The sequence below is a fragment of the Pristis pectinata genome, chromosome 3 (assembly GCF_009764475.1).
Source record: "Pristis pectinata isolate sPriPec2 chromosome 3, sPriPec2.1.pri, whole genome shotgun sequence".
NCBI classification, from domain to species: domain Eukaryota; kingdom Metazoa; phylum Chordata; class Chondrichthyes; order Rhinopristiformes; family Pristidae; genus Pristis; species Pristis pectinata.
The window spans coordinates 132,760,439-132,766,438 of NC_067407.1; positions in this window are offsets into that span (position 1 = coordinate 132,760,439).

The following is a 6,000-nucleotide window of genomic DNA, read 5'->3' on the forward strand; positions in this document are numbered from 1 at the left end:
ATGTGTAGTCTTAGTGAGTGTGGATTTGTTAACCTCAGTGTCAAATAGGACAGTGAAGTTACAAATGGCCAGGTTTCACTTCCAAAAATGAGGAACAAGAAAGGAATACACCATAAGGATCAAAAACTGCAGAGTATGGCATGCCAAAAACCAGAAAATATTTGAAACACTCAGCAGGGCAAGCTGCAGAAAGAGAGATAGAGTTAATGTTTCAGGTTCACCAAACGTCTGATCTGAAACATTAATTCTGTTTCTTTAGGGAAAAGATAATTCATGAAAAATATAGGATCAGTTGCATCCAAACTGCAGGTACAAATAAACCAGCATATGCCTTCCAAGTGACTTCTCATATGAAGTTATATGGAATTTGGAAGCAACCCCACCCCCCATGAGAGCAAGAGACACAGGAAGCAGTAAATACTCTTGTATCAAAGATTAGCACCACTCTCCTATCTATAAATGAGCACTGTGCTTTACCTTTACTTCTGGGATCACACGGAGAAAAACATGTTGCTCGTTTTGAAGGCAGATCAATGCAAACTACAGGTTAATTTTTCCTTTCAGGTCTAAGAATTGGACTTGCACTTATCTTAGCTAATGAGTCAAAGTGAAAGTCAGCTAAAAATTGTAGAGGGTGTGGAGATGGGTTGCAAGGTCACAGAAGAGCAAGATTCTTATGCATGATGTGCTAGGAGTTTTACATGCAAGAGCCATGAATCTGAGACCATCAACATTTCTTGTATCCAGATTTATAAATTCCATCTGGAAAGGAGTATCCCATGTGGCACTGTCTCCCAAGTCCGAGGTTTCTGAAGACAAGGTACAGGCATGAATTTGAGCAAGGTTACAAGGGTAAGGAACAAACTAAATAGTATACACAGCTCTGGTGAAATTTTCTCTATCCTGAAACAAAGTCCTACATGTTCAATTATTTCTCTCTGCCTACTTATTCAGGCTGAATCATGCAGTGAATATCTTTGGTGAAGGGACATTGACCTAAAAGGCAACTTTCTTGCTGTACAAATCCATCCAGCTATTTCCACCATAGCCTGTTTTTATTCAGACTGCCAGCACCTACACCAGGTGTAGCAATTGACCCAAAGGCTGATTCTGCAACTTCACCATCATCATTTCTCATCCTCAGGGGGTAAAGTAGCATAGTGCTTATGTTACTGGAGTATTAATTCAGAAAAATAGACTAATAATGGGTTCAAACCCCACTACAGTAGATGGGAAAAACCAAAGTGGTTCACTAATCTTTTGGAGAAGGAAACCCGATGTCCTTACCTGATCTGGTCTACATTGCAACTCCAAAACCCAGCAAGATAGACTGTTCTCAAGTAATTTGGCTCATCTTGCCAGCGACACCTATGCCATCATCTTCAGTCTCACAATCCAACCTAAAACTCTCAACCCATCCAAAACTTCAGAACATTCTATTGTAAACTAAGTCCTGCTTCCAAAAGGTCATTGCCTTTGCCATACCCCATTAGCCTTTGCTCAGGCTCATGGAAGGTAAAATTGTGAGGTTGATGTTTCATATTAGAGGGTTGAGATAGGCTTTCTCGGACCTAACATGATGTGACACAGTTAGGTTTCAACAGAACAAAATAAATTCAAATATTCAGGGAAAGGAGAATCACAAGAGATGGATATAAGCACATTATTTTCCATTATCCCATGCCATCTCAGAGCAGCAATAAAATCATTGCTCCACATCAACAAGGTTCTCTTAATCTTCTGATAACAATAATATTCATAAATTTCTACTAGTGCCACTAATGATCTGTATCATTCTGATCCAATTTCACATCCTTTCTAAAATATATGTTCAAATTGTGATTACAGTGTGATATTCATCCTGGGGAAATTTATTCAAGCCAAGAAATACCACGTGCCGAGTAATTATACTGCTTGCTGCAGCATGCAGCAGCACACAGCAGACTACAGGGAGAAGACTGCACTTTTAACTTCTGAAATAATCAGAAAATGTCATGTTCTATGTTTTAAACAATTGTTTTATTTTATTTGATAGATTTAAACATTTGATAGATTAGAGGGGGAAAAAGTGTCATCGACAGCATTCCCCAAATAAACAAAAACAGGCATTGTATTTCCAAGTTCCGCAATAGTCAATTTCAGATTATTTGTCGGCAATCCTAAACGTAGCCTAAAATGACACCACCTCCAGATGGAAGAAAGTGCCTGAATTTTATAGCTGAGTGAAGATCTGTGGGCACAGATTACAATATGTAATGTTTGACGGGATACACTACTTGAGTGTATAATTTTTAACCGTATCAAAGTAAAAGCTAATTATTACATTTAACCAACAGAGGCACAGAAGGAAAAAAACAAGATACACTTTCACACTTTTGGAAAACAAAATTAATTGGCTTCTTGTGACTGCTTTCCAAGTGCACCCACTATTGTTCTGGAGAGAAAGGGTGCACCTCATTTGCACACAAAGCCCCCAAGCCAAGGTGGAAAATTATTATTTTGTCAGTTTCTGAAAATGCAAGCTGAAAGAGAATTTTGGTCAGCATTGTTCCATGGGGCTTTCTAGGCCTTCCTGAATAGGTAGAGGCCTATTTTAAGGTCTCATCTGTAATATGGTGTTCTGTCAGTGCTGCACCACTTCTCATCATGTATTCCCCTCCCTCATCTCTATCCAAAAGATTTGAGCACAAAAATCTAGACTCACTCCAATGCAGTGCTGAGTGAGGTACTGTTGAACATGTCTTTTGGGCGAGATGCAAAACTGAGGCCCGCTCTCTCTCTCAGATCAACATGAAGGTTCAAAGAGAAAAAAATGACCCAGCTGACAAATCCTTTTGTGTCCTTTTATGTGGACATCACCAGCAGTCCCAGTATTAATTATCCATCCCTAATTACACCTATTCCATTTTAGTGGACAGTTGAGTCAACTACATTGCTATACTCAGATTTCTTTCCCTGAAGAGATGCTTTTTTTTTAAGGTGACCTTTCACTAGTTTCACAACTACATTGCTTACATCCACTTTCATTTAATAACTTGAACTTATTCCATGCTCTTTAGATAGAGGGTGGTGCCAGAACATTAAAGAGTAGCAAATGTTAGTCCTTAGTTCAACAGGTCAGTAAGTTAAATCACAGTGACGTCATAGAATCATACAACATGAAAAAGGCCCTTCGGCCCAACTGGTTCATGCCAACCAAGACTCCTATCTAAGCTAGCCCCATTTGCCCGTGTTTGGCCCGTATCCCTCTAAACCTTTCTTATCCATGTACCTGCCCAAGTGTCTTTTAAATTTTGTTCATGTGCCTGCCTCAACCACTTCCTCTGGCAGCTCATTTCATACTGACCACCCAATGAGTTAAGTAGCCCCTCAGGTTCCTATTAAATCTCTCCCCTTATATCCTATACCCAGGTCCTCTAGTTCTCGATTCCCCATCCCTGAGAAGAAGACCGTGCATTCACCCTATACCCCTCATGATTTTATACAGTGAAAGCTTTTATACATAAAAGCTTGAACAGAATTAAATGTCACCTGGAGGAAATCAGATTAATTAAAAAAAAAGGACAAATTTGTTAAGGGTAAATAGTGTAACCAATTTGCTAGAATTCCCCCCCCCCCCCCCAGTAAAGTTGAGCAGGGTAATGCAGCTGATACAGTGTACATGAACTTCCAGAGGATTTTGATAAGGAGTTACATAGCACCGGGTTATCAGTAAAGTTGAAACACACAGCATAATAGGGCCAGTCATAGCACAGATACATAGTTGGCTGACATACATCAGACGGTCATGGTGAATGGATGTTTTTCAGACTGCAAGAAGGTGAACAGTGGCATTCCTGAGGATAGTGTTGAAGCCAGTGCTTTTTTTTAAATAAAGAAGTTCTGTATTAAAATGACCTGGACTTGAGGGTGTAAGCCACAAATTCTGAACCTGCAGATGACACAAACTTGGTAGCATTATGAACTGAGAGGAGTGATAGATTGCAGTAGGGTCTCCAAGTGTGAAGTGGATAAATATGGTGTGGAAAAATTTATTAGGCTACAGGGAAAAGGCTGGAAGGGTGGAAGCAGCACTGCTTTGGCAGATAGCGTGTGTGGATACAATATGACAAATGGCCTTCTCTAACTATTCTGTGACTTAATGATGCTAAATTTCCCAGCTACAATAGTGGGATCAAGCCTGCATCTCTACCATGATGGAATCCAGTTTGTGTCTCTAGACCAACAGCTCAGGCTTCAAATTTAAGTCCAGTAATTTAACCCCAATACTAATGCAGCCCAATTTATTCCTTAATTAACAAATTATTTTAAAATTATCTGATCTGTATCACACTGATGTTTGTGGGAAGCTGCAATCTTCAAGTTACCTGCCCTGGTTGCTATTTTACATAATAACTTCACTTTAAAAAATACTTCATTTGATGCAATGTCCTTTTGAGGGGGCAGAATACTAAAGTCATGAGAGAAAGTAGAAATACACAACTTATCTCAATCTAAGTTTTGCACAAGTCCTAGTGTAAGTTGTAACCCATGACTTTCCACTGAATCAAAAATGTTATTAAGCAAGGCAGGGTGACATTAGTGGTTGGGGGAGGGGTGGAGAAGAAGAACAGGAGGTGGTGAGGGTGTGGGGAGAAAGGGATAAGGGATTTAACCATATACCAAATCAAATTAATGGTAATGGATCAAATTAACAGTAAACGAGCCTGGGAGAGTTGTGTGCCTGTTGTCATGTGCTACTACATAAAAATAGGTTACCAAACCATAATCATACATAATTGTTTTGCTAATTATTTTCCTAGATCAAAAGCAATGTTGCTTTACTGCCTCTCCAACTATAGACAAGCCAAATTCCAACCCTCTAGATTTTAGTGTGAAACAAAAAGACGGGATTTTTTTTTACTGTGGAAGACTTTCAAAACCATTCAGTAATCCCAGCTGTGTCCAAATTGTTACTGTTATATAACACACTAACTTGCAGTTTAAAATTATAAAATTACAAGGCATCAAACACTCACAAGATCACAAGTATACAACTGCAGTTATTGAAAAGTATTTTAATGTGGTGTCAAATGCAAGATCGCTGGGATGAACTCGTAATGCAACAAGAGTGATTACACTTTGTTTGAGGAGGCCGCGAGGGGGCTGCATGGGGGGGTGGGGGAGAAGAGCCGACAAGCCAAAATATTGCAAAAGGAGCCCAATTTTGCAGAAATACATTCTATCCCTGCCCCCCACCCCCACCCAAAAAAATGCGATTTAGGTTAGGCAAGCATTCTTCCTCCATGAATCATTTTTGATACCATTGGCTTAATGTATCTAATAATTTGTCAACTACATAGACGTGGGCCATTTGGCCCATGTTCTTGCCACTAGCCTATCAACTTCCCCCAGATTTTAATGCCCACTTACAATGGTGGCAATTTATAGCTGCCAATTTGTGAACGAATCTAGAAATACTTGAAATGGTCACCACTGCATGATCATTGGTAAACATCATTTGAAAACTTGGGATGAACAATCATCTAATGAGTTAAAGTGGTACAGTTATCAAGTGATTAACATTTGGGAGAAATAAAAGTTTGTAATTACTGTTAAGTGAACTGATTATATTTATTTGCTTAATAAATCTGCATTGATTTAAAGGTTTAGCCAGACCCAATAGTGTTCATTCTTTTGCCTTTCCAAACATGAGATCACATAATGGCATATTCCAGTAAACAAGAATGTAGTTTAAGGATTCTCAGTGGGTGCCCTGGATCTGGCTACGTTTACTCAAATATTGCATATTTAAAACATGCTCTGGATCCTAACAAAAAAGAGAACAACTTAAGAGAAGTCAGTAATGCTGAATCCAAGGAAGTTACCTGGTATAAAATATTTAAAGAAATTATCTATGAAATCTAACAAAAAAATAATTTGGAAGCAAATAAAGTTTTCCAACAGAATGCATTATTTTATACCATTAAAATCTTTCAAGCTGATTTGTTTCTCTGCCAC